The following is an 11,028-nucleotide window of genomic DNA, read 5'->3' as shown; positions in this document are numbered from 1 at the left end:
ACCAGCTGGAGGCAGCTGTGTTCAGCATGGTGAGGACTCCTGCCTGTTTAGTATATGGCTGAATCTCTTAATCAGCACTGAATCTTCAGATCTGAACTGGCTGAATCAAATTGGGACAGTGATTCGAATCACCGAATCAAATCACTATCCTACCAAATTGGCCAAATCCGAATCCGAAGCAAATACTTGCTGCTTCACACAGGCCTTGTAGATATGCTGGAGGGTAGGGCTAGGATTCAGGGAGGCCTTGAAAAATTGGAGGACTGGGCCAAAAGAAATCTCCTGAGGTTCAACAAGGATAAGTGCAAAGTCCTGCACTTAAGACAGAAGAATCCCATGCACTGGTCCAGGCTGGGGACCAACTGGCTAAACAGCAGCTCTGCAGAAAAGGACCTTGGGGTCACAGCAGACAAAAAACTGGATAGGAGTGAACAGGATCTGGCCTGTGGAACCGTGTGTTCTGGTCCATGGGTCACTGGACCAACCCCATGTACTGGGCTGCATGTGGCATAGGCAGGTGGTCCAGGCCATGTATTGCATGTGGTGTCCTGCTGCTTCTGGGCTGGTGTGAATCAGTCCGTGCCAGAGCCAGCACACAGGGGTAGTCTAGCAGGGCACTGCATGCATATGTTGGCTCCTGGGCTCACTGTGCAGTGGCATGCTAGGCTGGTATGGGGTGCGCGCAGCCCAGGGAGTGCCGGCTGGAGCCGGGGCTTTCCTGAGTGTGGGCTGCAGACAGCACCATGGAGTAACCCCCTGTTCTGCCTTCAGCACCAGGTCCAGCCTGCATGCCATGGGAAGCACATGCCCTGTGCACAGCAAGCCCTGGGACTGGTGTATGCTGTGTGCAATGCTTGGGCTGCACCCAGTACTGTGGGTGCTGCAGACTGTCCCCATGGGGCTGGAGGAGTTTGACACTCTTGCTATATACCTAATGTACCATAATTACGGTCACTACAGAGATTAGTTACTAAAGCCACAGTTGCTTTTTAATCATCAGTTGATTGTTAAATAAATAAAGCGTTATGGGATAATACGTCTTTGTTATGTTGCAGTAGGTTTTAGATAATGTGCTTATGCCATAAGAATATGTTCAGGCAATCAAGGTTTTCCAGTGCTGAAATGCAACTCTTGCAGTCCAGGCGTTGACGGTGTCATCACACTGTGTCCTGCTGGAGTGAGGAATTCCTGATGGTGTTAATCAAGTAATCATATGTGACAACTACACTGGGGTGGAGCACATTTCTTAAGTGTAATATTAGATTAATCTCTTAATAAGCAGTTACTGTTGTATTCCCAGTTCTCTCCCAAACTCCAAATAGAAACCCACAAAATGGTGTGATCTCAACTCAGCCCTGCCTGATGGGGACTGGGGAGGTAGGAAGTCTTCACCATCCTGCTCGTGTCTGTATAAAGGCATTATCTAAACTTGTAACCTACACATTAGTAAAACGTCAAATTATAAGTATACCTTTGCATGGGAGGTGGAATATAGTCTTATCTTTTTCTTTACTTTTATAACAATAAGGATTTTGTTTGTGCATATTCATATTTTATTTTTATCACTATAATGAATGAAAGGGAACTGAAAAGGATGAGTGATAAATATACAGGTGCAGGTATATTTAATGTTGAACATTTCTCCTCAGAAAAAGTCCAGCAGGAGCTGGATGCTGTGCTGGGTCCCTTCCATGTAATCTGCTATGAAGATTGCAAGAAACTGCCCTACACAAATGCTGTGATTCAGGAGATCCTGCATTACAGTAGAATTGTCTTAATTTCAATTCCCAGGGCAAGTGTGAAGGACACAGATCTGCTGGGGTTTTCAGTCCCAAAGGTACAGGGCCGTGAGCTGCTTGGATATGCTCCTCTTGCCTCTCTCCCAAGTGTACTGTGATGTATTTCTTACATTAATTTTTTGAGTTTCTCCCAGCGGTGCTGATTCAGGGAAGCATCCATATTCAGAAGACAGCACTGAACTACTTCAAAGCATACAAAACACAAAAATACTGAAGCTTAGTTGAAACCAGTGGGTCTTGGGATGTGGCCATGCATACATTTTAGCTGCTTTAAAAGGGGTGGGGTAGCTGTCTCTTAGAAGTGCACAGCGTGTGGATCAGAAGGTTACCTCTGCATGAGCCTCTAGCCGTAGAAGTTGGCCAGATCACCCTAACACTGACCTGGAATGAAGTAGTATAGAAATTGGGAGTGTTTTTGCTCCATTTGTATTGTGATAGCATCATGCAGATATATTGTTTGCATTGTAACAGCTTGTATAATAATAATCACTATCAAGTAGTGATCTGATTGTTATATCCCTTGGGCACATGTTTAGGATTAAACATGTGTAAACGTGTTTTTTCTGAATAAGGATGCACTGAAGTGCTTTGTTACTTGAAGACCTGAATGTTCGTATTCTACAAATGTTGACAGAGCCCAACAAGAGCTATTGTCCCTGTAGCACAGTGGGCACTTACAGATGTGCAGGCCTCTGCTCTAACTCATGGCACTTTACATAAAGTGCCATGAGTTAGATCCCCCTTCACCCCCTCTCCCCACCCACAGACATTTCCTTGTTGTGTCAGGGGGGGTGGGGAGAAAGGTCATCAAGCCTGCCTGTAGGACCCTAAGGAGCTGCTCCTTTCCCCCATCCCCACCCCCTGGGTTCCCACCTCCATGGCTGTCTGCAATAAGGGAGTGGGGAGGCAGAGAGAGCTGCCAGCTGGGGTTTGCTGGAGGAGAGGAGGAGCCTGGGAGGGTGGTGGGGGGCATGAGGCAGGGAGGGCTCCCATCCTCCCAGCCCCCCACCCCCTCCAGCCCAGGCCAAGCAAACCCTAGCCAGCAACTTCCCTTTTGGCTGGCAGCCCCAGGGGTGGGGCTGGGCTGCATCAGCCTAGCCCCAATCGCATGACAAATTAACCCTAGGGAACACAAGTACCCTAAGGTGCTCTAAAGTGGAGCGCCTTCATCTGATACCTCATTTGATGAGGGTTAATTAGTTGCACTGTTGGCCACTTTAAAAGTGCTCTGCAACTGTGCACTTGTGTCACAGCATGACACTAGAACGCTTTCAGGGGGCCGATCACGTGAAAAATGTAACTTCTATCTCCACCCAATATTATAAATGACCTTTGTGTCTTAAGTGTGAATAGTTCTGAATTTTGGTCTGTGCCAATGGGAGGTTTGGAAATGACTGTAGAAAACACGCACGTTAATCCCCAGTATGTTCTGATCTGCTCCTAGTGAGCCGTGTTTCTCATCCTGTCACTAGAGCTGGTCAGAAAGGGGAAGAAGATCACTGTGACATGTGACATTTCAAAGTTATTGTCAGGCCATTTTTGTCCAAAATGACTTCTCTTTTTTTCTTTCTTAAGAAAAGAAAGAATTTCCTTTGAAAAAATTAGAAGTTTTGGTTTCTCATTTTCCACCTTTTTTGTTTTTCTGGTGAATTGTGGCATCATACACAACGCATGGAAATTGTTTATTTTTTGTTTTCCATACAGCCTGGTTTGTTCATGTACTTATTTTGCTAGTCTGTAACGTTCAAACATTTTTGACTTGACCAAAGACAGAGAAAAGCAAAAGAAGAAAAGGAAACTCTTTAACTCCGGTCTCATAGAAGTTTTCAGAAGTTGGAGAATTTTTAAAAGCAGTAAAAGGAAAAAACCAGAATTAAAAGAGTGAACAGAATAAACCCCTAGACCTTATTCATTTTGTTGCATCCAGCAACAAAGAATCCAGCATCCATAGCAAAAAGAAATACACAGCGGAAAAAAGCACGGGGGCGGGAGGAGGGGGGGCAGTCAAAACATGAAGTGCCAGATTTTCCAATTTTGAAAAAAAAACCCCAAACCCCTGAAAAAATAGAAAAAGTTTTTTTTTAAATTGCAGTTTCAAAGCAAGGTCTGATTTAGTGTAAAAAATGTTTTAGTAAAGAATTTCAGTGAGCTCTGCGTGTGAAGGTCTCTACGGTGCAGTAAATTATAACTGACTGCTCTCCATTTCTGCCTTCACTGATTAATCTGATGGACTGAACCAGTGAAACACAACTGAAGCAACAGCTGTTTCTTTGCAGAACACCTTTATTTTAGCAAATATCGACTCTGTTCTTTCGGACGCTGGGCAATGGGAGACACCTGAAGAGTATAGTTCTTGTGGGTAATTTCCTAGGTTTAAGATACTTGAGGGGGGGGAAGTGTTATATGGGGCAGCCAGTGCAGATAGAAACTTGGGTGAATTGTGATTTTCAGAGATTATTAACCTGGCTGTGTTGGGAGGAATTTGTGTGAGGTTGGTGACAGCACATCTCTGGCCCCTGCCAAAACATCTGGCACAGGAAGCTTCATCCGGGTGGTAAAGTTTGTTGTAAAGTTTAAGCAACTGGAACAAAGTGTCATGATGAGAAATGATAAATACAGGATTTGCTGGTAGGTTCTCTTCTTACATACTCAGTGGCGATGCAGGAGCAAAGTATGTAGGTAAGGAGGCCCCCATTGCTCAGTTTTCAGTTGCCTATTATTTCACAGGTTTCAGCTGTTTAGATTGAAAATGCACATCCTTCCTCTGTTTCTAATTTGATGTGGGTGGGAGTGGGTGGGAGTCCTAGAGACACACAACTTATTTTTGCCACACCCTTGAAAATAAATCCAGATTTAGATAAGGTAGTGATAAGCACTAAGTGCATCGACATCTGCACATGATGGACAAGATAAATCTAGAAATTTCAAGCAGGAATTTGTAGTGCCAAAGACATTTGGACCTGTTGTGGTCATTCTGAATTGCAATTTCCCAGGTTCTTCCAATCAAACTGAATACATTTTACTTGGAGATTGCTCTCATGTCCTGTTGTATGCATGCAAAATAGCCAAGTCCCTGCTGCAAGAGCTGAGTGAGTTGCTTAACGAATAGCACAGTACATATCTTTATGTTCCCTATCACATATTGGGAAAGCATTAATAAGCAGGATGCACATGCATGTGAACCTTGGATTTCAATGTGTCAAAGCAGAAGAACAAGCCAGCACAGGGGTGAAATGGAAACAGAGGCAGAACCCAGAGGTTCCTGAAGTGTCCCATGGGGAGACAGGTTAGAATAAGAGTATTTGATATTCATAGCATCAGCAACTCCTAGAGACTAAAAAGTGTGGCCTGAAATCATACTGAGCAGTTCCTGTCATGTGCTGTGTCTACCTCCTGTAACCACAGATGGGAGAAGTGTATGGAGAAGTGCAGGAGGACTTGCACTTCTGTGTTGATCAGTTAGTCCTGAGAGAAAATGTCAAGTTGAGCAAAGATGCCTATGAAAAAGCCATGCAGGTTAGAAGGTGGGAGGTGGCTCCAGAAATCCTTGGGTATTTAATGCAGCACTCCTTCCCTCTCCAGGGCACCGGGTGTGTGTGGGGGAGCTACTGGCGAGGATGGAGCTCTTCCTCTTTTTATCCCACCTGCTGCGGGCATTCACATTCACCCTGCCGGAGGGAGTGACGGAAGTCAACATGGGTATCGTTTTTGGGTCCACAATGAAACCCCATCCATATAAGCTCTGTGCGATTCGTCGCTAGACTGCAGCACGTCCTGGATCAGGAGAAAGCCGTTTGGCAGGATTGACTCCTACGGGGAATTTCCTCCTTCCATGTCTTTTATCCTTTTGCACTTCATGTCCTGAAGTGAGTGTTAGTCTGTCCCACTGAGGGACGCTGTCTCAAGGTATTGCACCCTGAGCAATGCTCCTGGAAGCTGCTTCTGCTTCACGATTGCCTTGTTCTCAGAAAGTCTTTAAGAATTCTTCTCTAAGACGGTCCTAATGAAAATAATGAGCAAAGAAGTTTAAAATTTGACTTTGGTCCTGGTCAGGACTCTGGTACTGGAAGCTAAAATGTGAGGAGGTGGAAGCCACAATGTATTATACACAGAAGATGCCTCGGTTGCAAATATAATAAATCCTCCTGTTTAACCATGTGATCTCTAAACACTTTATGGATGAACCCGTGAAGTTATGCACTGTCTCTTTCAATCTTTACCTGGGAATGGGCTGTGGAACTGAGGCAGACTTTAGGCAGCAGAGGTGCAGGGCAACTCTGCCCCTGGGGGAACCCTGGGTCCATGAGGCAGCGCCAGCTCCTGCTGTGCTGATTCCTTTGGTGATGCTGCCAGGTGAAGCAGAGAGGGTTTGCATTGATTTATCCATTTTCTTCATTCTGTTAGCAATCACCATCAAGGCCTGAGAAACTGACTCCTTTCCCAGGGTCCAGCAGTACTCCTTTCCAGGCCTTGCCCTTTCCAGGTGTCTCCATTTCTTCCTTTCTCAACACTTCTTGGTGCTTCTGGGCAAGTTCTCAGCTAGTGTAGGCATCACGCTAGTTATGTATGTGACTGAGCACTTCCTAAATATTAGTGTAACCTCAGTCCACCCAAGTACATGCTCCCCTCTCCAAACAGAAGGGCTGGGTGGCCAGACAGGAGTGCTGTGAGAGGGATCTGCGATACCGGCCAGTTCCCTCTGTTCTCTATAGAGTGGTGTACACACACACACACACACACACACACGTGATATTAATAAATACATATACTTTACATACAAGGCTATGTTCTATAATTGGCAACTAGGAAATTATACCACCACCAATGGCCTTGAACCCAGCACAGGTAAGTAACTGATCTGAAACAGGTAAGCACAGGTAGGTCCAAATGACCAACAAGTAAATATAGGTGAACATTGTTAGGGTAACATATGAATTTTGGAGAGTACTGGGTGTGCAGCTGAATAAAAGTTTTTTTTCTGTGTCTCAGCAAAAGCTGCTGGTCACAAGGCTGGGTGATATATTAAAAGCAACTAACTTTGCTAATGCTTAGGTAAGCGGATTCTTAACAAAAGGATAGGGTGCGAAGTGTGTGATGTGTTGTGTAAAAATAGGATACAGACCAACGGTTATCATTAGGGAACAAAAGCAGAAATATGGCCTTGGAGATGGTGCCAAAGTCAGCAAGAAAACCAGAAAGAACCAGCGAGAAACCACAAGTGACCGAAAGAAGATGGGGGTCAAAGTCTTACGCACGCGCTCGTAGCAGAGAAGCATGTAAATGAATGAAATGCAGAGGCAATACCACGCTAAGGAAGCAAACAGTAAACGGAGGCGGAGCTTGAGATGGGAGGAGAAATGGGTGGAACCGAAGGAGGGACATAGGTGGGGTGAATGTTAATATGTATGAACCAGGGTTATAACATGTGAAAAGAACTAATGTTCAGCGCGGGTCGCCGTTTGTTGTTTTTTGGGACCTGGCCCGAAGCTGTCTCCATTGTGAATAAAGCTGTTGCGAGCAATGTGTGCTGGTGTTTGCTCCCTGCCTGCTCTGGCTAATGAGTGCCAGGATCCGTCAGCAATTGGACCGTCGTCTCCCTAGTTGGTGGGCGCCGCATAGAGTCAGGGTCTAACAAACATCAAATAAATACTGGCAAACCATGGGGGGTGGGGGTTCAACTCGCATTAGAAATAACAAAATACAAGGCACAACATACAAAATATGAGACGCCTGCACCCCTTCAGGGAATCAGTGTCACCGTGAGTACTGGAGACTTCCCTTTGCTGCTAGGAGCCCTTGGCACTGCTCTAGAAAAGGAGAAGGAAGGGGCCCCAGAACCTCTCAGCCCCTGGCGGGCTTGCCAGGGCCCTTTCCCCACAGGGCCCTCTGCCAGACCCCCTCCCAGGGGCTTCCTCCCCTGTGGGAACTCCTTCCCTGATAACTCACAGCTCGAATGGGCGATGTGGGGTCCTTGTCAGCCCAGCCGGAGTTTCTTTCAGCTGACACAGTCGCAGGCCTCTGGCTGCTGCAGAGCCTCCAATCCCCTCGCAGCCCTGTGCCCTACAGACAACAGGTCTAACAAAAGCCACAGGTATCTGCCTGTCTGCAGTATCTCCTGTCCCTGCCCAGCTTACCCAAGCAGGGGAGAGAAAGCAAGGTACTCAAATATAGAAAACATGGGTACATGCAGCAGAGCAGGAAATGCATAACAATCATACTTAACTAAAACCATATACAACACCACACTTTGCAATACAAAATGACTTGTGCATTTTGTGTGGGCGACACAGGCTTTGTACACAAGCAGCTTCATTTTGACTGTCAGTTTTGTATTGTTCCAGACTCATTTGGAGAGATTACTGAAAGTGGTAGCTGCCTTTCCAATATGCACATTTAGCTTTTCATCCACTCCCCGTCCATCCAAGGTAGCAGAATTTGTTCACTGTCTCGAGAGGTGTGCTCTCAAGGCTGATAGATGGTGACTGGTGCACACCCTGTCCTACAACCACAGTCTTCTTGATGCTGCTGGTCAAGGCAAACCTCCTGCAAGCATGGGAGAGACAATTCATGAGTATTTGGAGTTGGCCTTCTTCATGGGTGGTAAGTCCAGCAGCATCAGCAAAAAGGAGCTCCCTAATAAGTATGCACTTCACTTTTGTCTTGGCCTTTAGACATGATAGATTGTAGAGTTTGCCATCTGATCTCATGTGAAGGTGTATGCCTTCCTCCAAGCCATCAAAAGCGTAGTGCAGCAGCACAGAAAATCAAGCTCCCAAAGAGTGTGGGCACCAGAACACGACCCTGCTTCACTCCAGTCCTCATCTCAGACCTGACAGAGGTTGATCCATCACGCTGAACTGCAGCCTGCATCTTTTCATGGAAGGAGTGTATCATGCTGAGTATGATTGGGGGTGGGGGTGCAACATTCAATCTTTACCAGGGCCTTGAACAAACCTACTCTTCTGACAGTGTCGAAGGCTTTCATCAGATTGACAAATGCTACATACAGCGGCTTATTTTTTTCTCTGCATTTTTCTTGCAGTTGGCATAAGAAGAATATCATGTCCGCTGTTGATCTCCCTGCTTCAATCCACGCTGTGATTCGGGGTAGGCATGGTCAGCAAGTTGTTGCAAGCATTTCAAGATGACACTGGCAAAAGGCTTGCCCGTGATGCTGAGGAGAGAGATGCCTGGATAATTGTTGCGGTCATCCTTGTCTCTCTTGTTCTTGTAGAGAGTGATGATGTTAGGGTCAGCATGTCCTGGGGTACTTGACCTTCCTTCTAGCAGCACGCTAGGATTTGATGATGATGCGGTAGTGGGCTAGCCTTCCCACGCTTGAGAGCCTCAGCTGGGATGCCATCCTCCCCAGGTGGTTTTCCACTTGCTAGGAGTCTGTGGCCTTGCTAAGCTCCTTGACTGTAGGTTCTTTGTCTAGCTGTGCCAGTACACCGAGAGTTGGAAGTTGATCCAGTGCCTCTTCTGAAATGTCTGTTTTATGGGAGTAAAGCTTGAAGTAGTGTTCAACCCAGCATGACATCTGCTCAGTCTTGTCTGTGATTTTTACTTTCCCATCTCGAGACTTGAGGGAGGTGACTTAAGTGACGGTTGGGCCAAGAGCTTTCTTCATGCCATCATACATGGTTTCCAGGTTTCCTGTGTCTGTGGAAAACTGTATCTCTTCATAGATTTCATAGATTTTTAGGGTCAGAGGGGACCTCAGTAGATCATCAAATCCAACCCCCTGCCCTGGGCTTGACATAGGTCAGTCCAGTCCAGTACTGGTTTGTGCAGAATCTGTCAGTTTTCTGTACCACTACCCTGGTGTCCTTCATGTTAGCCTTGGGACTTTCTGTTGGGTTCTGGTTGATTTGGTGCTGAGCATTGTAAGAGTTACCTTTATCATCTGAACTTGCCTGTAAAGTTGGTGCATAGGCACTAATGATGTCAACAAAACCATCAGTTGACGGTAGTCAGAGTGAGATGATGCGATCTGATGTTCCAGTGGGGGTCTTAATGGTGTTGAAAAACCTGTTGCAAACTGCAAATCTGACCCCATGTAGGCGAGTATCTTCTGCACACCTGTCTTCCCAGAAAAAGGTGTAGTTGGCCTCGCAAATGGAGCCTGAATTGGCCAGTCTTTTCTCCTGTAAGGCTGCAATGTTGATTTTAAGATTTTGCACCTCTTGATTAATTAATGAGGTCTTCTGGACATTGCCTATTATCTATAAATTGTCATTCATGCCAGGACACATGTTTCTGACAGTCCAGCCTCTCAGCTGGAAGGTTTGAAGGTTTCTTTTCTTGTTGTTTGGTACTTGATTTGCCATCTGTTTTTTGATTTTTAGTCTAGTGCATCTCATGCATCAGATGAGGCAGGCAGACCATGGGAGGTAAGCACTTTACTGACTGGGGGCTGTCTAGCTTAAGGGGGGTGGTAGCTGACCAGTAGAAAAAAATTGGTTCCTCCCACCAACAAAGGTGACCTGTGGCACTCTATGCCAAGTGAGTTGAACTTGTAACCTATGACTGCCCTCTTCCCTGTGGTGCCCATGCAAATAGCAAAGATGGAATAATTAGATCCTGTACCTGGAAAATTATAACAAATGAATAAATTTACCACCCATAGAATCTAATTATTGGGGGGTGTCTTATATTCAGGGTTATCTTTTATATTTGAGTAAATACAATATTTTCCATATGTTATGTACAGATTTCTATAGGTTAAGAATCATATTTTCTCACATATAACCCACAACTCCCCCCTTCAAATCAGTTGGTAAAAATGAGGGTGTTCATTTAGGGTTACCATATGTCTGGGTTTTCCTGGACATGTCCTCTTTTTTGGCCAGCCCCCTGTCCTCGTGTCTGGGCATGTTTTTAAAATGAAAGCAAATGTCCAGGTTTTTGCTTTTCCTCTGCTTTCCTGGGCACTAGCAGCTTGGGACTGCTTGGGGCTGGGAGCAGCAGGCAAGGTGATTGGCTGTCCGGGGTCACGTGCTCTGCTATGCGCGGGCCCTGGCAAGTCAGTGTGTGTATGGGGGGGACAAGCAGAGGGCTCTGGGTCTGCAGTCAGGGGCACCAGCAGGGCTGTGGGTCAGGAGTGAGGGCCACTGGCTGTGCTGGGGGGCAGGGGGCTGTGGGTCAGGAGTGAGAGGCACTGGCAGGGCTGGGGGACAGGGACTTAAGAGTGAGGGGCAGAGGCAGGGCACAGGCCTATCGCTGCCCC

The sequence above is a fragment of the Alligator sinensis genome, unplaced genomic scaffold (assembly GCF_000455745.1).
Source record: "Alligator sinensis unplaced genomic scaffold, ASM45574v1 scaffold301_2, whole genome shotgun sequence".
NCBI lineage: Eukaryota > Metazoa > Chordata > Crocodylia > Alligatoridae > Alligator > Alligator sinensis.
This window is presented reverse-complemented; position numbering follows the sequence as displayed.